General features: G+C 27.8%; 1 protein-coding gene across 2 annotated transcripts in view; it reads right to left on the bottom strand.

Annotated features, from left to right (window-relative positions):
• Positions 1–27086, bottom strand: part of LOC111037062 (RYamide receptor-like) — a 98614-nt gene that overhangs the window by 35856 nt on the left and 35672 nt on the right. The window contains exon 2 of one of the 2 annotated variants that reach the window (XM_022319421.1): positions 21461–21590. The exons of the other annotated variant lie outside the window; for it this stretch is intronic. The gene's annotated coding sequence lies outside the window, so the exon portion shown is untranslated. The remainder of the gene's footprint in view (positions 1–21460; positions 21591–27086) is intronic. 2 annotated transcript variants of the gene reach the window in all.

Here is a 27086-nt window from a genome sequence, read left to right as displayed (position 1 = left end):
GTTTTGTCACGTTCTCTCGTTGTCGCTTTCCTCGGGGTTTATCAAATACAATAAACAATTTGTAGGTTAGGTATACAGTCCATAATAGAGTGATAACTAGAGACACAACAATTACGTGCACAGTTGTATATGACGTATATAATATAACTGATTCGCTGAGCATGGTTACCACCATTTTCCCTCTAATGCTTAATTTTTTCAAATTCTGATTCACTGAATTAGGTGTAAATTAGGTAAATTAGGTAAACACCTAAAGTACCATACTATATTTTTTAATCCTAACATTTTTTTTTTAAATCAAATTTTAGGAGTGCCCTTTGGTGCTACAAACTGCTATTTAAAAATGAGAACCACATATTTTTTCTAGAATTCATAATTTCAATTTCAAATTTATAAAATTGGAGTTCAATGAAGTTTTATAAAATTTAAAGGAATGATTATTATCTAGTGAATTTCATAGGCTTTTCATTATATTATTTTAATTTTAAAGCGAGTCATGAGTATTTAAAAATTGTAAATTGACTGTACTTCTTAAAACAGTCATAACTCGTTTTAAAATTAAATTATAATAAAAATGAGATAAGAAAAATAAATCTTAAATATAAGATCGCCTTTAAATTTTATTAGAAGTCATTTCACTCTAACTTTAGAAATTACAGAGGTAAAATATATTATTGTGAACGTAAAATTGTCCATGTCGTACATTTGTAAGACGGAGTCAACATGTGCAGGTATTATAGCGGGCTCTTAAAAAGGTATTACATTTTAAGTTCCAAGGATAATAACCCATGATAGTAATAGGTTTAGTAAACATGGGGGCTATAATTATGATTTGAAAATAAACAATACACTAAATAATATTAATAATTATTTGTTATAATTTATTTTATCCATAATCGTAGATTCGCGGATCATTGTTTAAGACGTGTGAGGCTTGTTTTCGAGGATGTCTATAACATGTGGGTAGGTACTAGAAAATCAACATACACACAGACCAAAAGATATATTCGCCGTGAATGAATAATGGAATTACGTAGCACTAAGCTTTGTTTAACGGCTGGACCGCACTTGATTTATCGGACCATCGGCAAATAAATCGCATTCAATATTTATAGTTATATTTTCATATTAACATGTTTTTTGCACCTTTCTGTAATCTATATCAACAGTCGTCGTATCGATTTCTTGTCCGACGAATAAGTAATATACTGATTACTTCGGCCTTCGGTCAAGTGGCATATTTATTTCGGTAATGTAGTTTTAGGGAGGTGTTGGACCCATGATGCGCTTTTACGTATATGTATTTTAACCAAAAGTTTTAGTGGTGCTTAGCACTCAATAAAGTCTATAGAATTAGTGTCATATGAATCCCATGCCCCTGACTGATACACTCACCACGTGTCGTAAAATATATTATAATCTTAATTAATAAAGTAATAAATTGTTTTCAGTTTTTGCCGCCGGAAAATAATTTAATATTTTTTTTCTATATTTTTTTTTTTAGATTCTGAGTGGAGCTGTGAATGTATGGCACATGTTGATTCCACTTTGTTGGTAAACATCGGTTGCACGTTGTTTTGTCCCAATAATTGGCAATAAAAATCGATTTATAAACATTTGAAATTTTCGAATTTTTTCAGTTATTATTCAACTATTTTGTATGATCGAATTGTTATTCGCTGGCAAGAATGATTGAAAGATTATTACAAAGTTCGTCATAAGTTTTTCTTATATAAATATAGAAATCAACCAAATTTTTTTTATAATCGTATGAATTTCAAATGTTGTCTTAATTTCTATTACTAACTTTTCTAGGGTTATGTTAGGTTAATTTAGTAATCATTATTGATAATTGTTTTTGTGTTGTTTATATGATGACAACTAATTTGATGGAACCGTATTGATGGTAGGTGGTGGTACAGTGTTTGATGAGTGCTGCAATGGCAGGCAAAGTTCCTCGAGTGTTTCCCTCAGAATAAATTTTTTGACGATTCAGCACCCTAAATACACTTTTGGGTGATTTTCACCCTATTTCCACGGCTACATCTACACGTCGCATAGCATATAGAATCAAGTGGTGAAAAATATTTTTTCTGTGACCTTGCCCTCCTATCGTCTAGGAACGAAAATAAATAAATCGGGTTCCATGAATTATTATAAATCGTTCGTGTATAGGTATAAAAACCGTTCGGTCGGATTATTGATGACGAGCTCGATCTCGGACGTAACGGGATGGCTGAGAAATTAGAGCGATGGGGGTGACAAAACCCCGTCTCCTGCCCCGGTCGTATTTCATCCCCAAATTCCGTCCTAAGTTAATATCTTAATAAAGTATTAATGTTGGCGTTAAAAACGTTCTTTCGGGTCAGTGCGTACGGGGCTATTCGCAAGTGCACGTATTATGGTGGATAAGACCTCATTCGGCCCCTTCCATTATTCATTGATTCGTTTACATATTATTATTATTATTATTCGTCCGAGTGAATACGGAAATAATTGATTGCGTCAGTGTCAGTGTTTTATGTGCAATGGAAATGCGATGGTGGCGAGGACATTGCGCTAATTATTTTTCGTTTAAAAAGAAAATATTACGAATGTCCGATATGTCTATTTGCTATTAGAGGAGGTAGAGCAGACGTGGCACGAGCAGAACCTAACCTACCCGTGTTTCACGCATCAGCTGTTCCGAATATAAAGTATAAAAATCCTACGATACTGTCATTGTTATAGTATTATTGATCAGATCCAGCGGTTTTTTTTTTGTCCTTTGAATTGTAATCAACTTGCAGCAGTACAGTAAAAAAGAAAAAATTTAATTTTAAATTAAAAATAACCATTGTGCGACAATGATAATTTTCTTAAAATTCCTATTTCAACTCATCCTTACCGGGAAATTATTCTTTGATGACTCATTAGAATACTTTTCTTCATTCGTCAAGTTAATTGTAATTATTCCATAAAAGATACTTTCATCGTTATTTTTTCAAATCATACAAGCCAAATACACGTTCATGGTATAACTCTATTTATTTATTATTTAGGTTACTTTGAAGTCTATTATAATATGATTTATGTATACACTTCGTTCGTTGATTTATTTTTATTTTCCTCTAATAATCTCCCTAAAGTGTTGAAACTAATAAAATTACATTAAACTTCTAATAAAAGAAAACGTAGTTCTTCGATAAGATTTATTGGTTTCGTATTAGTTATACTTTTTATTTGTTGTTTATATATTATGCCAACATCATTTTTTTTTATATGGAAAAAGTAAGTACTTCAAAAGTTTCATAATATTATAACTACTGTAATACGAAACATGTATTTTCCAATATATATATATATAGACTTTAACTGGAGACAGATGTTACTTTAATTTTTATATTTTCTAATAGTTTTACTGAGAACCATGAAGGACCGTGACCTTCCGAGAAATACGCTGCAGGAAATCTGGTTTCCGATTCTTGTCGTCGAGCAAAACTTTTTATATTCCTATATTCTATATCATACAACTTTTTAATTCTCCTAGAGTTATAAAATGTTCTCTAATTGTGTTTGTGTATTTCATAGACGTGATATAATACTTAACCAAAATGTGAACCATTTTCGGACTTATAATCGTTAAAACTTTCAGTCGCGGTGATAATGGTTTTACTTTTAAAATTTTTTTTTTTAACATTATTACACAAAAATATGATATAGGATAATACTCGAGGAGGTAAATAATTATATTACATTAACTTTTTATTACATTTGTAGTTTCGGGTATACTATGTCTTAAAATATTAGCTATTATATGGTTAACTATTACATTTTACTTATATTTACTTTATTTTATTACAATATCGTGAATAGATAGATCGTAACTTAATAAATTGCAATATATATTTATATGACTAAACCTACATCTCAATTTTTATTTTAATAAAGGAATTCAATGAATTATTCGATAAATTACCATATAATATTAAAGTTATTGAGAATAACTCAAGATTTAAAATTGTAATATGACAAAATATGTACTTACAGTTATTTTGTTGACAATTCCAAATCTATGTAATTAGCTTTTTTTTTCTTGTAAAATATTTTTCTTCTCTTATAAATTTTCCAAGAATGTTTAATTTTGATTTTCGAATTTTGTTTACATAAATAGGTATTAAAATCTTGTTTAATGAGTTATGAAACTAAAAGTTGTGAATTTTCTGCTCCCACCACGAGCGTCGCATAAATGGAGTAGATATCGAACGATTTTTATTACATAATTATGAAAAATTGAATTAAAGTTAGTTTGTTAAGTGTATTATAAATCATTATGTACAATTAATGTTTTCGATTTCAAATAAATAAATAAATAAATAAATAAATAAATAAATAAAAATAAATTGGTAGAATAAAATATGTATAATTATTTGAACAGTTGAACTCAATGTCTTATCGATGTTTTCAAATTTCTAGATAGAAGATTAACGGGTATTCTGAAGAAATATCCATAATTGTATTTCTCTGCATACAATTATTATAAACCCAATCGTAAGTTTCTTATATTTTTTTGTATAAAAACTATAGTTTATAAAAAAAAACTTTTGATGTTATGCATATAGACGAGCCATAGAAATAACATAACTTAATCGAAAAGTTCTAACCATGACACATAACCATGTAGGTACATATTTCATTATAGTATATTATTATAGAACCCATTGAGTACGTATATCTATGTATGAAAAAATAATTTATAACACACGAGAATAACCCCTTAAATGATAGCAAGATGAACAGGATTAAGACAGGATAACATCATTATAAAAGAGGTGTATAAACTTTTTATTTTTTTATAATGGTGTTATAAATAACTCAACTCATAAAAGCTTTTCGTGTGAATAGTATTTTCATTATTTTAATATTGAGTTATTGAATAATAAATTTTCTGATAAAAATGTAATTCATAAGTAATTTACCTATAAAACATGTTAAAGTATTTATTTAATAATTCAAAATCTTGTTGGGTATATTATTTTTCACATTTAAAACCACAAACAGTAAAGATTTACTTAAAAAAAAATACAATTTATATTATAATAACTACAGTTATAAAAACATTGAAATAATGAACCGAGTATCTAAAAATACACTAACAAATGTATAGTTGCAATTATTATTGATTTGTTACAATTCAACCACATTTGTCAATCTGTTATAAACTTATAAATCAATGTTTCATCATTGGGGAGAGGATTTAAATATAATATATTGTTCTTAAAAAAAAAATAGTTTAAAAATGTTCTGGAAATCGTTTTAAACATTAAAAAAATAACTTTCAAACAAAATAAAATTTAATGCATTTATAAAAAAAAATTGTTAAAAAAACTTTATTTCACGCGATTAATCGCCTCGTTTCTAAAGATAAAGGGACACGCGTGATTAATCTCCTAACGGGTGTAAGCCATTTTACACATTTTAAAAATAGAAACAGGCATTTTTTTCTTTTATGAAAAAATTAAAACGAATTTTGCCAAATTTTCTGATAACACTGAATTATGTAAAAGTAAGAAAAAAAGCTTTAAAAACCTAAGAACGGAATAAAAATGTCTCAAAAATGCTAAATAAAAGTTTCATTTTCAATCTTCCATTCTCCAATATATGAAACGAATTTTGTGTTTGAAAAACATTGTTTTAGTATATTTAAAAAAAATGAAATTTGCATTGAAATCCACTCCCTAGTCACCATTATGGGATATAAATTAAAAAGTTTTTGGTACTATTATCATTTTTTTTTCACATAATAGTGCGGTGAAATTCGATTTTATTTTGTATAACTATACATTTATTTAATCACAAAAATATGTTTATTGCTGAAGTTATTTTTATGGTTTAAAGGCTACCTATTTGTTTATGCTTGATTCACTGCAGTTTTATCCCCCCAATTCATTATTATAAAATTTGAACGAGATTTAGAACGATGAGTAAAAAAATAATGTATTTTTTGATTATTTGATTTATTCAAACTACCGCAATCATTTATTTCCTGTACATTTTTTGAATTTTGTGTTTTTGTATTTCTATACAATTTGGTGTACAAATTTAATTTGTTTATTTTTCCAAATAATCAAAGTATACATAAAAAAGTACTGTACATTATTATGTACTTTTAAGAAATAAATGAAAATAAATTGTATTCTGTGAATGTTAAAATTTAAAACTTCCATAAAAATCATGTAAAATCTTTTAACAACTGTAGAATGTATATATTAGACTTCATAAAAAAAGTTTCTTGGTACCTATCTAAACGTCTTATAATATTAAATTTGTTTTACTAAAACTTGAAATGTTATAAAAGTTATAATAAAAGGTCGTTGTAGAAAAAGTACTTTAAAATATTTACTGTTCATATTTGTATAGAAGGATGAATACCTAATTAAATTATAAGTAGAAGGTAGGCACCACTATTTCTGTTACTAAAAAAAAATGTGCGTCACAGTGACTTACTAGTTAGTAGTTATTTACCTGTATTTTATAACAGTTTTGAGTTATTTAAAACTATAAATGCAATATTTATCAGCATGACGAAACAAAATGTATTATTCAATTCTAGAATTGAGTTTGGATAGTCTTTTATTCTTCAATTATTCACCGTACAACTTATTTTGGGATCAGAAATCACATACCGAATTATTTAAAACACTTGATAGTGAAAGTTAATGTTAATAATTACGCATTTATTCATTATATATATATACAGAGTGATTCTCCAAGCATGCCCACCCCTTTTCATTCAATAATGTACTTATTTAAAATCTGATTTTCGGGTTTTTGGAATTTTTAAATATATTATTAATCATTCAAATTATTCAGATTTACCGTACTAATTAAGGAGAGTGTTCTGTGAAGATACAAACTTCTGTATTTTAAATGACAACCTCTATTTTATACTTACATTATTTAGTGGATAACTTTTCTGAAAATGTTGATGTATCAGATTCAAAATTCTTCGTACTATTAGTTTTTGAATTATGTGTAGGTACTAAGGATAGTGATTATGGGTTTATATTGTTTGTAAGATATAGGGGCTAATGGTGATTTCTGAAATTTGAGTGATTACTACTTACCTATCATCATTTATAATTTTTAAAAATAGCCCAAGTATAATAAATTTTGGATCCAATAATACGAATATTTTATATTTTTGTAAAACCATAATTAAAGATTATTATCCTTAGTACAAGCATTTTAATAGGTATCAGAGAAACTAAACTTGTTTGCATTTTGAATTAGATACATCAACGTTTTCAAAAAAAGTATCAACTAAATAATTTACAGTGAAAAGGATGTTTTTTATTTGAATTACTGAAGTTTATATAGCTATAGTACCCCCATTTAGTACCTACTATAAAAAATTTAAGAATTTGAAAGAATAGTCTTTGAGGATCTAAAAATTCCGAAAATCAGAATTGGAATGTATTCATTAGGTATTAAAAGAAAATATGGGGGTGTAAATGTTTGGCGAATCACTCTGTATATATATATATTTAAAAAAAATGATATTTAAATGAGTTAGTGCTGTTACTACCCTCAAGTTAGTTATATATTATGTTTGACGCCATTTTTTTATTCTATTAAACCCGTGCTAAAGACTATAAAAAACATACATGTGCTATATGTAAAAACAATATTTTGACGTTTCATATTATTAAACGTCTGATTCACTGTTGTATGAAATCGTTTTGATTTATAATAAATAAAAATGTTTCATCATAAAAGTATAAATACTTTAGGTATACACTTAATTAATTGTATGATTGTCATTTAACATTTATCTTGCGAATACTTTTACTAAAATAAATTATACTACCTAGTATTATACGAATAATAATTGTAATTTATTATATCGAATAAACTGTTTTGACGTTTCTGTTTACTTTGAAGAAAATTAAATTTTCATAAAAATTAATTTTATTCCTTATTCCTGGTATTCCCGCTCATCCGTTTGAGGTTTGAAATTTTTCTCTGCTCTTTACTTCATATGTTTTTACTTTGTTCAAACATTTTATATTAAAAAAAATTAAAATTAAAACTAATTCTATTTTATTCCTTACTTCTTTTATAGTCGTTAAAATAACATTTTTGATAAAATTAATTTTATTTAAATTATTTGACGATAATGTGTGAAAAAAGTTATGTTAAAATAACATATTTTATATTAATATAAATATTAATTACAAATATAGGATAAAAAGCTTTTCACATGTTACATTTTTTAATTAAAACTATGACATTTTTGTATACATCTTTAAGTTTTTAAACGCTAAAAATGCTTAGAAATATAATATTTGAAACAAGTTTATTTACTATGGAGATAAAATGTATTTAATTAATGAAATTATGATTATAATATAAACATTTTAATCTTTAAATTCTATACTAAGTATTGTGAATAGGTACGCCTGAGAGTAAAAACCACAGTATATATTGTTGAATAAATTAATAACCATCCTTTAAAATGCTTTATTATATAGAGTAAATTAAATTGATAAAAGCCTAACTACTTCGGAGGTACCATGAATTATTATTTTTTTAATCTACATGATTTCACAAAAAAAAATTAAATCAAACATTAATATTACAATTATTTATGTCTTTATTAGAAATGAGGATTATAAAATATTATTGTATATGTATATTGTATACAAAGAGCAATTAATATAATTAATACGAACAATACGTATTAAACTATTAAATTTTAAGAAAATCTGAATTGTTCGATTTAAAATATTATAATTTATAATTTACTCTGTAAAAAAAAAATCATTGTAATTATTATAACAACGACAACTAATGGCCGTTGTCGCCGATGTTTTGCTTGGATCAAAAAACAATTAAATATTTCATAGTATAATATTTTATGAATTGAAATTATTAATTTTAAACGCTGAACTCATTTGTCTATTTATGATTTAATTTCTACGGGGGTTTTTTTTTTGTTTTGAAATGAAATCTAATAAAAAAAATATTGTATAAGCCATTTTGACAATTGTATTAGAGTTTAATTGAACGAAATATTCAACGAAATTCCATCGATTTTAACATCTGAAATTAGCTTTTAATGTGTATAATTTACATTAATGATCTCTGGGGAGTATATTTACGCAAATGCGGTTAGGTGACATGATTATTATGGAACATTTTGCTCAAGTATTATGTGGGTGATATATAAATATTTATAACGTAATTCATAGAAAATACCAATCTGTGGTGAACAGTTAACCATACAACCTTAAGAGTATAACGGTATTGTTTAAATATTTTAGCATCGATGTTGCTTATACCTAGTATAAGTCTTACGCGACTTAGCTACGCGCATACCAATATTTGAGAGAAATAATACTCAAACATGTTATTTTGAAAATTGTTTTAGTAAAATAATTCGCATGTAACAGATTGAAACTATTATATTATACCTATTTTTTTTAACTAAAAATTAAATTCAAAAAATAATTGACTACATTGCAAACAATTAAAAAAAAAAAAAAAAATAAAACAGATGGATAATTATTTCAAACTAATTTATTAATCGAATTTACATTTTTCATTTAAAAATTCGACCAATCGAAAATCATTACACTAAAACAGTTCGAAAAAATATTATCATTTGAATTAAAAAACAATAGCTATAAGACAATATTGAAGCTATAATATTAATATAAGAGTTATGTATAGAATTTTAGAAATAACAAAATTAAAATTACATTATATTATTATATTCTTCGAATAAAACCAAGAGGTTCGTAAGTTTCAAGAAATTAATTATGTAGAATTCGCATTTCTAATTGCATTAAAAGGAGATCTTGACGTTGATATGATTACAATTAAAAAAAAAAACAATCAAAAGATGCATAATGAATTATTTAAATTTGTTTAAACATACCAGTGCACGATTTATATTGTAATATTATGTCTTATCCATTAGCCAGGCCGAACCACGAAAGGTTCACTCGCATACATAGTTTTTAATTAATAGCTACCATGCTACTTATATGGTCATTTTTCATCGCTATGATCAATAATTTTTGTTCAAAATGGTTATCCGCAAAATATATTTTATAAGCTTGGTGGGGGGAGGGCTGTAAAACAATTCACGATTTTGGTTTCGTCTCAGTCTGGAAGCTGCCGTTGTCTTATTTCATCATATTTCGGAAGAGGTTTCGGTTGTTTGGGATGCCACAATCTATATAATTGGATTTTAGCCCACTGTTTGGTAAATCACGTGAGCTGCATATGTTAAGTTATTTTTTGTCAAAGTCCCACTGATTTTTTATTCGGTCAGGAGCGTGACATTGAATACTTGGCGACTTGACATTCATATTCATTTAATAAAAAAATCATGTTTCATGACGTGTGCTTGCTATTATCTACAAGCTTTACATTTTTTTTCTCACACCGCACATAGTTTCGACTTTTTATTGTATTATGCTTATTTGTCTTGGTTTTGAATAAGTTTGCCTACGTTTTGTTTATATAATATAAACTTGTACAATACGTACTCATTAATATTGCTCAGCAACAATTTTTTTTTTGCCTTCTATACTTTACATTTTAATTGTTGCGTTAGACATAATGAGAATAATATAGATCGACAATAAATGTTGAAAACAAATAACAATGCAACAATATCATACATAGTTATCAATGATAATCAAGAAAACCCTCCCTCGTGTAAAATTAATGGTCTTAGGGGTTTTGGTACCCCTGGTTCTAGAAATTGTTCCCTGTGCAAGGAGATGTTATGATAATATCTCTTTTATGCTAACTGCAATGTAAAATTATTGAAAAAATGAAACCTCCTCAAGTGTGTTACTTACAATAAATAGATAGGTTACTAAACATATCTACGTATGCGATTTAAAATGCTGTAAAAATTAAAATAGAGGAGTTGGAATGCAACGACAGATTAGTGCCATGTTAAGAAAAATCAAATCGGAGATTTTAATTCAAAAAATGTCTCAAGTGACGTTGACATACCTTGAAAAAATATATTGATAAGCACTGAAATATTTCCATAACTATTTACAATACATAATACCATATGTATTATACTAAGTTCAATAATATTTTAATTTTAATTTTGTTTTTTTGTGTCTCCTGAAAATTCGGGAATTGAAGGATTTTTTGTGTCAATAACGGTACGACGTTCGTTCTGTTTTATTTTTTTTAAATCTTAAATTGTAGTCTTATCTTTAGAGGTAACCTTAATTTGTAGTATCAGGGTTTAAAAGATACCCACAATGTTATAATAATAACAGTTATTTTTGATATAACTATTTATTTTCACACTGTCGACTTTTGGAACCATTAATTTGAACTTACTCAGTCATCCTCAAATTCTAATGACATTTCATTTTTTTTTCAACAACAGTATTTATTAATTTTACTTTATTAAGTTTTGACATTGTTATAGTAAGTTAAAAAGGCAAGTTCTACGAATATATTTTTGAATTTAAATTCATATTTTATGTCTATCGCATACCTAGTAACATGTGCAAGTGACGTGTCCCAGCAACTTCCTCACAATACACCATGTTATGTATATGTACTTGCCCAGTACAATGGAGTTGATATTGTAAATAATAATAATAGTTATATATGCATACATCAATAGGTACATATTGCAAGAGTTCAGCTCTTTTTTCAATAAGAATATATTTATATAATTTGTCTTATTGTGTAAAAATAATTGTTCTAATTATTGACTATTCCATACACCTATTTTGTATATTATAACGTTAAACGATAAAATGTTTGAAGGCATAATAATTATATTGTGTATTTATACAAACAATGATAAGTAGGTATTAGGAGGTATTTTAATTGGTCTAATATTGAGGTTAGCTTATTTATTATTTGTCGTAACACTATATGTACGACGTTACGAGTGTTGGGCAATTCGTTGTTGCAGTAAAATGTTTTCGTCCTAGCAATAATTTGTACTCAGAGAGCATGAAAAATTGAAAATAAAAACATAATGCCAATTTACTATTTTGTATGGCGCACAATTTTTACGGGCATAGTATTTATTATCGACGTAAAAGTTGTTCCGACTCGAAATTGGCGTTTGGCGGGTACGAAATTAATTCTTATACAATAATATCAGTGAGAGTATATTACATGATTTATGCGCCTCCTCTGAATTTTTCCGACGGCGCGGTAATGGAATTTTCAGGTGCATTATCTGCCTACTTGATGGAATCAAAGCATTATTTGGCAGTGTTGTCTTCCATTAGGACAATATTGGACAATTTAAAATGATAATTGTAGGTATGATGGCAACCGTAATAAGTGTGACGAGCGGCGTATATCATAGAAATCAGCTGTGAAAATACGTGGAAGATAATAAGTCGATACATTTGAAGATCACAAGGCTATTTTGGACGTATTGGCGGTTTTCGATGTTCTAAAACTATTATTTTTTTAACGCGATCAATTCGATGTTTTAAGTTTAAACGCCACGAGCGTATACGAACAGCTAATAACTATAAACAACTATAAAAGCTTAATTGTGTAAAAAACATTACCACAAACAGTTAAATTAAAATTTGTAACTGTGAACTGTATAGGTATATATAGTTCTGGTATGGGATGTGGGCTATCGTCATTTATTCTTCATCGAATTGGCTTAGTTTTAATTAAAGATATTTCAGGTTTACATTTAAAGTTTTAATCTGCATCAGTGGTTCTTAACCTTTATGTATATATACTTATTAGCCACCTACACACTTTGAAAATGTTTGTGTACCACTTGACCAAAAAAGTATTTTTTTGCTTATCAAACGTTATGTTTTTGTTTGTATAGGATTGTACTTTATTAGGAACTATAAAATGATGACAATGTAACCATTTAATGAATAAAAGGAAAATTAAATATTTACAATTATTATTCATATTATCATCAGTATCAAACAAACAAAATAATATTTGATGGAATAACGATTCATTACTTTTTTTTTTTTATAAAGTGAGATTTTTTCAGGATACCATTTATAATCATTCCGTGTACCACTAGTGGTATCACAAGTTGAGTAATGCTGATATAAATAACTACATTTGGAATGTTTGTGAAAAAAAAGGCATTAGGTATAAGACGCAATGAGCATTCTTTCGGATTTTAGTCAGGACGCATAATAATAATATGTCAATGATTGGTTCGTAGTTAATATTATGAATGTAGGTACTTCAAATCGATGAATATTCTATAAAGTATAATACAAGTTCCACAAACGGGATGTAATAGCTGACTATTATTATAACTGTAAACTGAAATATATTTTACAATAAAAATAAGGTCGAATTTACATAATGCCTGTAATATGGTCTGTATACTGAAATACTCGATTCGTTTGAATATCTCTTATTTTTTCACAACGTCTAGATAATTTATCTGCAATTCAAAGTTGTATAATTTATTAGCGTAGTATACGTATAACACGCTATAGTGCTAATATAGTGGTATAACAATAATAATTGTATCAATTACATTTATTGTAAAAAACTATTGTTGCCTTTATTGTGAGTGCGATTGATTGAGAGGAAAAAAAATATTATTTTGTAAATAATGTGTTACATTGTAAAATAAAAATGCGTTCATCCCTACGCTCGGAACCTATATAATAGTGAATTTTAATGTCAATTAGAGTAAAAAATCAACTTTGCATATTGTATATTTGAGCTTATTAAAGTTTCAATAATGTAACATAATAACGTGTAGCTGGTGACATTACGCATATGACTATATTATATATAATTACTCTATTATTCTTATGTTACGAATATATTTTAATAATATTAAATGGTTAAAATGTTGGATACACTTATCACAAACTTTTTAATTAATTTTAATTTTTTAATTAATTTTGCTAGGTTATAATTAGGTAATAAAAAATGTTCATTGAATAATCCGACTTTGTAATATAAATGTACCTAAGCGGTTTCCAATAAATTTGGATTTAATAGATTTAATTTCACTATTTTATTTGCACACTAATTTACCTATGATATTGTTATTAGTATTTTTCAAATATAAGATAGAGTAATATGAATGTGTAATTTTTTCCAAGTGATACGAAGGCGCCTGAAAAATATATCATAAATTATAAATGTAATCTAACTGTTGTGTTAGTTTCAGAAATAATACAAAAAAGGCACATGTGTATATTTTTTGCAACCACAGCTGAAACGATCGATTTAGTTGCTTTTGGAATTGCATAAGGACACGATGCGGCGAATGGGACGACGTTATAAGAAAAACATATATATAAATAAGAAATCAGACAATAGTAATAATGCATGTTTGCCCAACGTGCATCTTACAGTTCAGTGGGACAGTAAAATGTTCCTGGAATGGACCCCGACGGAGTGAGTCGATCGTTTGGAAAATACGGTTTTCCGAGAAAAAACATATGATAGGTATTAGAAACTATAATATAGGATACCGCCTACTAAAATTGTCCGGTGAAACAGGTGAAGCGTGAGGCTAAGAAGGAGCTTTTAATTTACTAGATGAATGGAAAGTTTTCGATAGAGTGATGATAATGTGTTTGGAACGTATGCGTACTTAAATGCAGTTAAAACTTAAAAGCCTCTCTCGTCCCTCCACCACGATGAATTCGTTCTGATATTCCGGCAAACCAGGTAATACTTGTAGGACACTCATCATCTCAAAAACTATTAACGTTTCTGTACATTTTTCGTACACAATTTAATATTTTAAAGTAATTACGAAACAGATTTAATCTTTTCTATATTTTCATCGTCTTGATAGGAGTTTTTAAATTGTTTTGTAATGACTTCAAATATATATAAAAAAAAGATTTGTTCGAAAACTTTAAGACATAGTTTTCGATAAAATGAGTGTCTTACGTTAAAAGAGTCACCTGGTATCAAGCCACGACTGGTGTGATCACCGGCTAGTATGTCGTCGCTTCGATTTTCAAATTATATTTCATCACCGATTTGTCTAAAAACGAAAAAATTCGCATAACAAAACAATCAAAAATTCGCCAATTCGTTGAATTTCTAAAATCATATTATTGTTACGTTATTTCAAGATGTTTAAGACAGTATAGTTTTCATTTAAAATTAGTGACGAAAACGACGGCGGTATTATAATTGTATAATCCTGTTTTCAAAAATTAACCGTAGTCTGTAAAAATTTGTTAAAAAATAAATATATTTTTATCATTAGATCAACAGTTGCTTCACTCGTGGCATATTATAGTTAATATCTGTAACGTATATTTTTTTTAACAATGTTATCTTTGCAGTATTATAAGAATATCCAAAGATAATCTTATAATTTACCGTTCCGACACGCGTCCGTTTTATATATTTAAAATCGTCCATTATTCATCCAAAAAACAGTATAATATAAAAGTATTATATCATGTTTTATGAAGTAGGTACACCAAATATACAACCTACATCCGTAAACATTAGTAACCCTCGCGTTTGGTAGTATACGTATATTGTTATTTGTGTTGTAACTTAAATATTTCATTCCGTTATTTATTGTTATTTGTTGTTTCCATTACAAAAACCGCACCTCTATTTCATCTAAATCCATTTCCGAAATCCGATCAACGGTATAGGATACGATTATTCAACTTAATTCCAACAAAGATTTCTTCACGATAGCAGCGTGACAACGAAACACTAAATTGGTTGAACATTATTTAATGAAACAATCATCTAATATGAGTCTAATATTTAACCTATTGCACCTATACAACAAAATAATCAATGTAATATTTGATACTTTTTTTTATCAGCAAATATAAAGTTTTCTATAAAAGTTATTGATGAATTACATCAATCCATAAACATTGAAGCAATCTTCACATAAAATATTATATATCTCATACATATTATATTATCTCGTATTTTCAATATTTATAAGATACATATAAATCGTTTGAAAACAATTACTTACATGAGTGAAACTCTGAAATCTAATAAAATATTTGAAAAAATTGTGAATTTTGTGATAATATTATGTAACACTAAAATATACAAATTACAGTAACGATGCAAAAACTTTTCATATTTTTCAAGTGTCTGGGAAATAAGTAGGAATTTTATTTTGGTTTGGTTATTTTAAAGTAGTCGTGGGTTATGCGAATAGTCAATACTATAATTAATACAAGCTATTTATTACATTATAAGTCACCACTTAAGTTTTTTTTTATCGTTGAAGCATCTCTTCAAAAATCAAACGGAGAGACAGAAATTCAATAATGTTTTTTAGAAACCTTAACCGCTAAAATAGCCAATCCGTTCATAACCATTCGAAGTGTTGATTTACAACACAGCGAAATATGTGTTTATTATACATACTTATTAATAATTATTTCATTATATAATATATAATATGAAAAAACGTCGTTGATGATTGATAATCAATAAAATAGACATATTATAACATTAATAAGAATTGGGAGAAAATTCAAGGTCATCGAAGCTCAAGTTAAACATTCTTAGAATGACTAATAAAAGCTTAAAGAAAAAAAAATTATTGTGAAATGGATACTTGAGGTAATTTGGATATATCAAACATTATCTAACAAAATTCTAACTTTCTAAAATATTTTTCAAAGAAAGTTAACAAACGCACCCCCCCATACGTTTCAAATTTTGCTCTCAATCAGACCTAAAACTAAAAACAATTAGTGATGAATCCAAATATTTTCATAATCAACAAAAAGTAATAAATTATAAAAATATTATGATTTATAAGACAAGTATAAATATATTTTTTTATAGAAACTATAAAAATAGTAATTTTTGTTTCTTTTTTTTTTTCTTTTGCTTATTTCAAGTTAAATACCAAAATGAATAATTAAATAATAAACCACCACAATTACTTGCTATATTCAATAGTTCTAACTTCTTGTTTGTAATATGTTTATAGAATATTTACGTTTGGGTAAATTATTAATGAATAACTTATACGAATTATATGGTTGAAAAAAACATTGGCCTTAAACGTATTCCCGCAGTGTGTCCTATAGCTAGTGTAGGCTGGTGTAGACAAATTTAAATGCATTTCAATTTTGCATAGAATATTTAAATAAAGACTGTAATTAAATTCGTGAAATTACAAAGAAAAAAAATGTCGTCATTCGACGCATTATTAAACCATAATGCCAGTAAACCGTGCTCGAGATAATGAAATCCATTACGATTTACATAAAGCAAAACAAAATTTTATAAACGCGAAATATAAAAAAAAACTTGAGGAGGGATGACAAAAGGGAAGCATTTGACGTGGGCCCCTCAGCTTGGTAGCATGCAGTAGGGCGCTCATATTAACTAGGTAACAATAATATTATTATAATATTTATGGAAAAAAAAATTTGTCGTGTGGTAATCAGTACTCAGCTATGAGAGAACAAATGGTTGTAACCACTGCTTGGTTACCTATACCTACACGAAGTACGATGCTTAAGCATTTTAATCCGACGACGGTTTTGGCGAGGTAAGAACAAAAAGTGTTATGAGAATAATAATATGAATCATTTCCGCCTGGAGTGACGGTGGAGAGCAAAGGGGACATACTCCTCTCCAATATCGAGATATCCAACATAAGATTTTTGCCTAATATATAATAACAATAAAGAAAAATAAATATTGACCGCTTTTTTTAAGTTTAAGATTGAACAAGATTGGACACAATTATAAGTAATTTATTGAGATAAAAGTTGTCTGTAATAAATTAATATAAAGAAAAAGTTATTAATTTCAGTAAGACGTATTTAATATTATGACAAGGTCATATTGCAATAATATTACCCATAGAAGTTATCTTTATCATAAATAATATATAATTTAATATTTATAAGGTTTTTTATTGGCTCCTTCCCTCTTTTCAGATAATATCCTCGCTACTCCGCTGACTCCGATACAGAGTCGTCTTTTCCGATTTGGTGGTTGGGTTTCCTCTGGCCATACCACCCGTGTATGGGGGGGGGGGGTGTATACAAGGGGGCTCTTGCAAATTTTCGGCACACGGGCGCCACCAAACACGGCTCTTGTGCGGACAATACTCTCAATCACAATCACGGGAGACTCTTATTATATACCACTACCACGGTATGTGTCCAATCAATGACGTAACAAAAATGACAATATAAAATATTATTACCCATATGAGTAAGAAAATAATAATCGTAACAGTGCGGCCGAGTGATACCTACCGTCGTTTCAATGCGATTTATTTTCTCTCGGATGAACTGCGGGTAGGTACACCGTTCAGTATATAGTATTATGTTTTGTGCGACAATAATATTTTTTTTTTTCTTCTCTAGTCCTCTACGCAGGTATTATAGTGTTGTAACTGTATAATAATAGGTAGTTGTTATTTTCTTTTTCTGCTTTTACTACGTCATTTCACTGAGTCAATATAAAAATACCTACTCGGAATTACACTATTGCTGTGTTGATTTCCTCAACTGCAGCAATTTTACGTTACGTCTTCATAAACCCTCAATGCCTATTATAATTTAGACGACATGTACCCATGTACATCCGCATGAAAAATAATTATCAGTAATTATCAAAAATAATGTCTAATTCGGTATTATATTATTATCTTTCATCTTAAGAAATCACAAAATGAATACACTTAATATTAGTGCTCGAAAATAAGATATAAGTTAATCGATGTACAGGTACGAATTGCAGCATTTGTGTACTTTGTATACAGGGTGATTCACCAAGCATGCTCACCCCTTTTTTTTCCACGATGCAGTTATTTAAAATCTAGTTTTTGGAATTTTTAAATATACTTAAAGACCGTATTTCCAATTCTTGATATTCTTTGTACTACTTAAAGAGTGCCTTGTGGTCGTATAAGACTACTATTTCTCAAACAAAACCCCTCTTTTCAATTGTAAATTATTTAGTTTATAATTTTGCTGAGAAATTTGACGTGCCAGAATCAAAATTCGTACTTGTAGCTTTTGCCTTTTGATTTATTAACTTTGTGTTCTAAGGAAAAAAGTCCACGGTCATGGGTTAATAAGATATGGAGGTTATATGGATCTGAAAACTTTGAAAATCAACATTAATAATTTGTGAAAATTGTCCAAATATAATAAACACTAGTTCTAAACCATTTTTAAGGACTATTATTCGTAGTACACATATTTTAGCAATAAAGAAACTACGAATTCGAATTCTGAATTAGGTACAACAACATTTTCAAAAAACTATCCTCTAAATAATTCACAGTAAAAAAAAAGGGAGGGGACGTCCTAATTTGAAAAACAGAAGTCACCGTATAGCCACGAAGCATTCTTTAAGAAGTACAAAAAATAATTTAAGAATTTGAAAAACTATTCTTTAAACTATCGTATATTCAAAAGTTCCAAAAATCAGAATTTAAATAAATTTATTATTTAAGGAAAAAATGGTGGTGAGCATACTTAATGAAGGCTCTATATACATAAACAGTTTTAATTTTAAACTTTTATACATTTTTTTTGTGTATAAAACTGTTTCCATTACTCAATACGCGTAGCTAGCAAACGTTTTGTCCTCAACTAGACATATGGTATAAAATTCCTCTTAGTAATGTATTATACTTGTACACTGTTGCTTTTCTGTGTGTGTGTAGTTGAAATTGAAATCCATTAATCGTGTAAAGAGATTTTGAAAAAAAATCTGTCCCCAAAAACAGTGCGTACGTCGGTTCATTAATTTGATTGTAAATTTTTTTTATAGACAACTTTAATACAAGATCGATTGATGTCTAAAACTTGTGTGTGATATATAGGAACCTCGAAATGTCACTCAATGTCGAGGTGGTTCGAACGGATATAATTACTAAAAGTGTGTATTATTCGTTTTACGTTTATAACATGATATGATTAATACAATAATGTTTTAAATGTTATCATGCGAAACCTGACCTTTAGTAAGTTCTTTAAGATTTAATTTCATGTGAATTTACATTATAATATAACAACGTATTATATTATACTATTATATAGCATTCATAACAGTTTTAAACTTTGAAGTTTAATTTTCCATAAATTATCTATTATATTTGACTAAATATCTAAATAAATCATGTACATTTTATTTTTATATTTATTTTGGCATAAACAAGTCTTAGGTGCTGGATGTACATTCTTTTTATATATCTCTTCCAGTACGTTCGTTGATATTTTTATTTTTGTACTAAACAATGGTAATTTTCATTGATTTTATAAAGTTTTAAAGATTATCCTTTTTCCATGTGAATTATTAAGCAGACGACTTTTGTTCAAAATGTTGATTTATAGAAATAAAAATTCTAAAGAGTTGTTTTCGCATCATTTTATTTTATTTTAAGAATATTAGGTCATTTTGAATATCTAATAGATTTGGAAGATATCTATGATGATTTGACTATTGGAGTTATAAATATTAATTCATCGACATCTTATAATTCGTAAAAATTGTCTCAGACAATGTAGTACTATTTATTACAATTCATTCAATATTACATAATGTTGTATTTTATATTTTCGTAAAATCATTTTTAAGGACTAGCATCCTTTTATCATTAGTATACATTTTAATAACTCAGAAACTACTCATTTGAATATTTTATGTTTGGATATTCTAAACAGGATACTGCTTAAACGGTATAAAAAAATAAGCATTTGAAAATAATATGGTCTTAAGTATACTTAAAAATTCCAAGAATCGAAATTTGAATAAATGTTTAGAGAAGTGTAGGCGAGCGTATTTGGTGAATTACTCTGTATAAATGTATAATGTTAATTTACGTTTAGGTACCTGTCATAATAAGAGATTTTATGAGATAATATTGTTTTGTGAATAATTTATAAGTATTATTGTGCAATATAATATAACAGTGGGCATTGGGTTCAACAATACATATTTTGTGTAATAACACTTTTTAACATATTAGGTTTATAATGTGAATCTTGGACAAGACACCTTTTGTACTAAAATTATAAATGTACTTATTGTGGAATCACGAACATAAGTTTTTACGAGTTAGTTTTTTTAAAACTTATTTTAATTTTAATACCACAGGATTTATAGAATATTTTATTAAAACTGATGACGAATATAAATAATTTAAATGTGGTAGGTACCTATCTAGCTATCGAAACAAAACACTATGTCTATGTGAATTAATTAATAAAAAGATATCTTATTAAACATACATTTCGTATATCTTGTATTTTTGTATACAAATAAAAAACCCGAGATTCCAGAAATTTGGTAATATTATTAAATGCCATTAAAAAAAAAAGTAGAGGTAGGCACCTACTCTGAATTATTTAACGAAAAGAAAAAGTACCTGCTCATGCCACACGATATTAATTATAATAAAAAATTAACGATTTCATTATTTTTTTTTCAAAAAAATAAACTTGGGCAAAACCAATGTACTTACTGCAAAGACGTATTTCGACGACGGTGTTGACATCACAACTGCACGAGAAAGTCACGTGTATGAATTGTATTTCCTATGATTCGCCTTGACCTCACCAGTCGTTGTTTCCGGATGATTATTGTAATATTACCTAGCAATTTAGGTTAATATTAAAATATAATATACAATTATCATTAGTTTTATTTTTCAATTAATTTTCTTTTCGTACGCGGCTATGGAAACGATGTTTCTAGACAGATGCAAATTACCTACGAACAATGAGCTACTATATGGTTATGATTGGTTTGGTAAAATAGTAAATTTTCATATTTATCGAGAATTTCCCTCAAAAGTAATATCAAGTATTGTTCACTTTGAATTACAGTATCCCATTGAGGATTAGTTGATTAGTAGCGAACTTACCGTATTGCAACAATACAAATTCAATGACTGTAATATATATAATATATAAGAAACTTTAGAATAAAGACGTAATTGAGGCTTTTAATTAGACAATAGGGTTGGTTGAAATACGGATGTCACTTAAACTTGACAATTTTCACGAAGAAAATGACAATAATTGAGGAATGTTAACTATTCATCGAATCCGATATAGACTCGGAATGATAATCGATAACTGATTTTATAGGAAAAAAACTATACTTCACGGTTGTATTTATGAACAATTTTAAACTACTCTATTGAGTGGCCAGCAATATAGATTTACAGTAAGAATAAGTCTTCAACTTTATGAAATCAAATAATATCTTCACAATGGTCGATCTAATAATAATTCGGAACAAGAACCATCGAGTATTTCACAATTTATGGGCATATAAAATTTTTTTATATTATATTCTTTTTAAAACGATCTATTTTTAGAGAATAAAGTTTAGTACATAAAATATATAACACAATGTTCGACTATGTTTGTCAACAATTTTTTTTCATATAAATATGTTTGAGATTCATTTTAAAAAAAAATACAATTTATTACTTTCTACTATATTATAATGTCTTCATTTGTGAAATTGTTGTCGCGTAAAGTAATAAGGTATGACATAATAACTGTTTCAGAAAATAAAATATTTAATGTGGGTGCTAGTATCGTTCAATAATTATATTTGAATAACGCAATAGAATTATATTAAAATAAAATCTGATCAGTGATCGCCACCGAACTGGTGGCACTCCTTGCAATCGGAAAAAATGGTCCTTAAGTATGAGTGCTTAATTAATTAAAAAATCACAATTTGAATAATTTAATTATTAGAGAAAAATTCGGATTTAAGTATGATGCTTCGTCAATCTCCCTGTATTTTTATTATGTATCATCCAAAAGTGTAAAAAAACTTAAAAAAATATAAATCATATTTGTTATTATTTTATTATATTTTTAAGGTTTTTTACTCTTTTGACTGAAAACATACATTTTAAATTTAAAATCCCGTAGCAGAATATTTTTTGAAATTCTGCGATGTATAACAATCGAATTTCAGAAGAGTTGTTTATGAGTTATAACTTATAACTTCTAAGTATTTAAAGTTTGGATTAATACAGTGGAGTGGCGACAGGACAAGGATATAGGGGTATCTTGTAAAATGTTGGTCCAATACTCCGCTCATATAAACTGTTTAAATATGTTGTCATAACCAATAAACTACTCGTTTAAAATTCGAATTTTATACACCGAAGCACTCAAAGAAATATTCTGCCATGGAATATTGTCATTAAAAAACAGTAAAACACGGTAAAGGTAATTTTTTCTAAACAATTTGTTTTCTGACAATTTACAAACGTGCGGAATAATGTGTCTTTCGTTAAATATGGGTCACCCGGGGTAATAGTGTAGGTATTACTTCTGCATGTTGACAAGTGACGACTGACCGTTTTATTGTGTTTCGTCGTCAAAAATCCATCGTCACAGTTTATATTATATTATTATTTTGCCCGGAGAGGTGATCATTTAGTGTCCGGGACAGGTGCCAATAAAACCGTGTGGGCCAGTCGGCATCGGGTAGGCAGTGAGCAACGCACCCACATACTTCGAAACCATCAAAAATAACATTATCTACTTACTCGCCGAGGCGGAACGGTATATGCCTGGGCGTTTAGCCAAAATGGTAGTCGGCGACTGTGTACGCGTTTTCCCTAACCCCGGGGGTGTCAATGGGTCAATTTGGGGGTTGATGGGGGGGGGGGAGGGTCGAATTATCTGACGGCTTTAATGGCAGACGATTTGCACGTCAGTTGTTCGATGACACACGTGTGATGTGGACTCATTGATCAACGCCACGGATACCGTTTGCATTCTGAACGGTTTGTAGATCAATCGCGTTGGTTATCGATCATAATAATATATTGTTTAATTTTTTACACATACTGCGCATACCAATATTATATGTATAAAAGTACATATATGGATGATTCTCCAAACTCGATCATCTCTGATTTTGTACCTTCAGCAATGAATTTATTGAAATTAAAATTTTTTTGTACACTTGAGGAACTTAACTTGAGGATCATATTTTTGAATACTTAGATTGATTTATCCTTCTAAATCGGAATTCGAAAAAATAGCTTTTTAACTGATATTGTAGTATGAGGATAATGTTTGTTAGTTTGTATTTGATTTTTAGTTTATTTTCTTGAGAACAGTAATAGGTTTCAGGAGTATACCAACCCTGAAATATACACAATACACTAACATTCCATGTTATCTCAATTGTATTAAGCATTCTGTTGTTGGTAAATAAATATTATTATTATTTTTATGTAATTATATATGTAGGTAGGTCCTTGATAAAATGTTTGTTAGATATGATTTTGATTTGAAAATGGTAGTAATTGATACTAAAATGCAGAAATTAATCCTTCAAATTTTTATTTAGATAAAATATCATACCTGCTTAACAATTTACAAACGATGTTATATTTTAAAAAAACTGGACACTTCTAAGTAGTATAAAAAAAAAAATAGAATTATTAAAAATAATATTGAAATTATAATCTTACTTAAAAATGACAAAAATTTGAATTTGATAAATTAATTATTAAAGGAAAAAAATTGAATAGGGGAGAGGGGGTTAGAATATGATTAGTGAACCCCGTGTTGTCTGCTCATTTTTTAGTTGTTTTTGACGCGGAGATTTCTGTTTTTTTTCTTCTTTAAAATGCTACTATGTTTTTGAATTTTTATGTGTTCCAGATTTTGTCTACTGCATAAAAATGAATGTTTCTTTGTTTGTTTGTCCTCTATACACTCAAAAACTACAGGACCGTTTTCTATTAAAGCTATATCAATAGATTTTTTAAGGCTCTGAGGGTGTTTACAATTTATTTGTTCAATTCCTGTGGGTTGCTATGGAGTAGCCCATACATGAATTTAATTTTTAGTTCACAAAAATTTGGAGTGGTTGCTTTTATGATTTACTTTCTTAATTTTGGACGTATTTTTGATGTTAGCTGATTACATAAGCTAACACCTACCAACTTTAACGATATTGGATTCAAGTTGGCTTTCAAGAATTTGTTGAATCTGTCTCTTGTGTTTACATCAAAATTAATATGTCCAGGGTAAAGAAGTGGAAAATCATAAGATTAATCTTTAAAATATAGAGATTATATTATTTAATATTTCAACAGAAGCAAAACAGAAAACAATAGAAAGATAGATTTATTTTAACCCGTACCATGTCGGTACTGGTGGTAACTGTTATGAGTCGCTGGTACTATTCGTATGGTTTTTTTCGGATGTTTAAACATTAAAACTTAGTGCTTTCAGTATAGAAACATTTTGAGAGTCGATTCTATATCACATATGTGTATACCTAACCTAACCTCACCTAACCTACGAACCCTCAAAATATAATAACATACATATTGTACTTAGCCGGTTCGTCGATGTCGCAACGTTCACCATATCGTTACGAAAAATATCGTACATAAAAACACTGTAGATAACGGTACAATTTATGGTATAATAATTTTTGTGTTCATATTTGTAATAATTCAAATAATACTAACCTCAAGATTCATCGTTATTATATATTTTATTTTTAAACTAAGTCATGTCTTATACATATTATATTGTTTTTGAAGCTCCGAGCTGTTGCTTATAAAATTATGTGATCTACAAAAATAATTTACTTACAGTTTAGGTTTATCTATCGCAATATATTGTTAAGGGAAATACTTATTTCATCTGAATATTGTTTTAGATTCTGAGCGGAGGGATGAATGTATTGATTTTACAATGATGTGTGTGTGTGTGTGTGTGTGTGTGTGTTTTTTTTATTTGTGTCTGTGTACACGATAAGTAGTTTAAATAATGCTTCGATTTTCAACTTCAGTATCTCTTCCGGTGGGAAAGTAAATCTAGTTGGTGCATTCTGAGGTCAAAATTTAAAATTCTCAGTAGTTTTCTAAAGCATCGGGAAAAAACAAACAAAAAGTTAAGATACCTGAAACTTTCACTAAATGTATATATTATCATTTTCTATACATAACAAGTAAATAACTGTAGATACATTACATTTACATCATCTTTTTCATTTTATCAATAATTATAATTGATGAAATTTTCAAAATATTTTGACTCGTTTTGAGCTGTTCACGAACATTTTCAACTTCCAATTTTTGTAGTTTTTATTTTTTATAAATGTCAATAAAATTTTATTTGAAGGGATAAAAAGTGTGAAAATTTAATTCAAGACTCCTGGTATATTTTTAAAATAGTAATTGAAAAATATTAAAAATACATAGGCGCGATTTTGTCTTCTAAGCATTTAAAGTTCAAATTGTGAAAAAGTTCATCAAACTGATAATTTAAAAATTATTTTGTTGTTAAATACTTATAAAATTCTCAACGTTTATAGCTAAGGATCAAAAATTTAAAGTGAAGTTATACACAAAAAGTTAATTCAGTAACCAAAAATTCTAAAAAATATTTAAGCACAGTTTTTTTAATGTTATTTTATGTACAAATTTAGACAAAATTACATATTAGATAACCAAGAATAATGATTAAAGTTACCTATTTTGTTATAATTTAAAAATATTATTCGTGAGTACTTGAAACTTTTAGACTATATTGTTATATTTTATGCACACCATGACTTTTCAAATGTAATTTTATGCACACCATGACTTTTCAAATGTAATTTTTTTGTCAAAAATGAATTTAACCTACGTAGTGTCATACTATTGCATATTAGTGAAATGAATCATTTTAATCACAATAATATCATCAACTATACTAAATTACCAAGTAATATTATGGGCTGACAGAGCGTTTTCGATCAGAATCGTTTTTCGTATTCAATGATTTAAAATCATTGAATCAAAATTTAATCCTATTCATTATAGTGACCCACTTGTAACCTACTGTAATGAAGAGCAACATCCACTTGCCCCCCTTTTTTTTTAATTTCTTAAAATACATGTATTTAAAAACGCAAGTACGGTAATATCAGACGTTTTAGTTTTTTGAGTGTGCCTGCGGTTTCAAATGGTTATCAACTAATTAATTGGACTCGTATTAGATTCTTCCATGATTACACTGCTAATTTGTATGCACATTGCACATAACACATGCAATTTTAATTTTTAAATGTACGACTATTATTTTATCTGAGTTGTTAGTTTT

The sequence above is a fragment of the Myzus persicae genome, unplaced genomic scaffold (genome assembly GCF_001856785.1).
Source record: "Myzus persicae strain clone G006 unplaced genomic scaffold, MPER_G0061.0, whole genome shotgun sequence".
NCBI classification, from domain to species: Eukaryota; Metazoa; Arthropoda; class Insecta; order Hemiptera; family Aphididae; genus Myzus; species Myzus persicae.
Note: the sequence above shows the minus strand (reverse complement) of the source record. Positions and strands in the feature narration are given on the sequence as shown.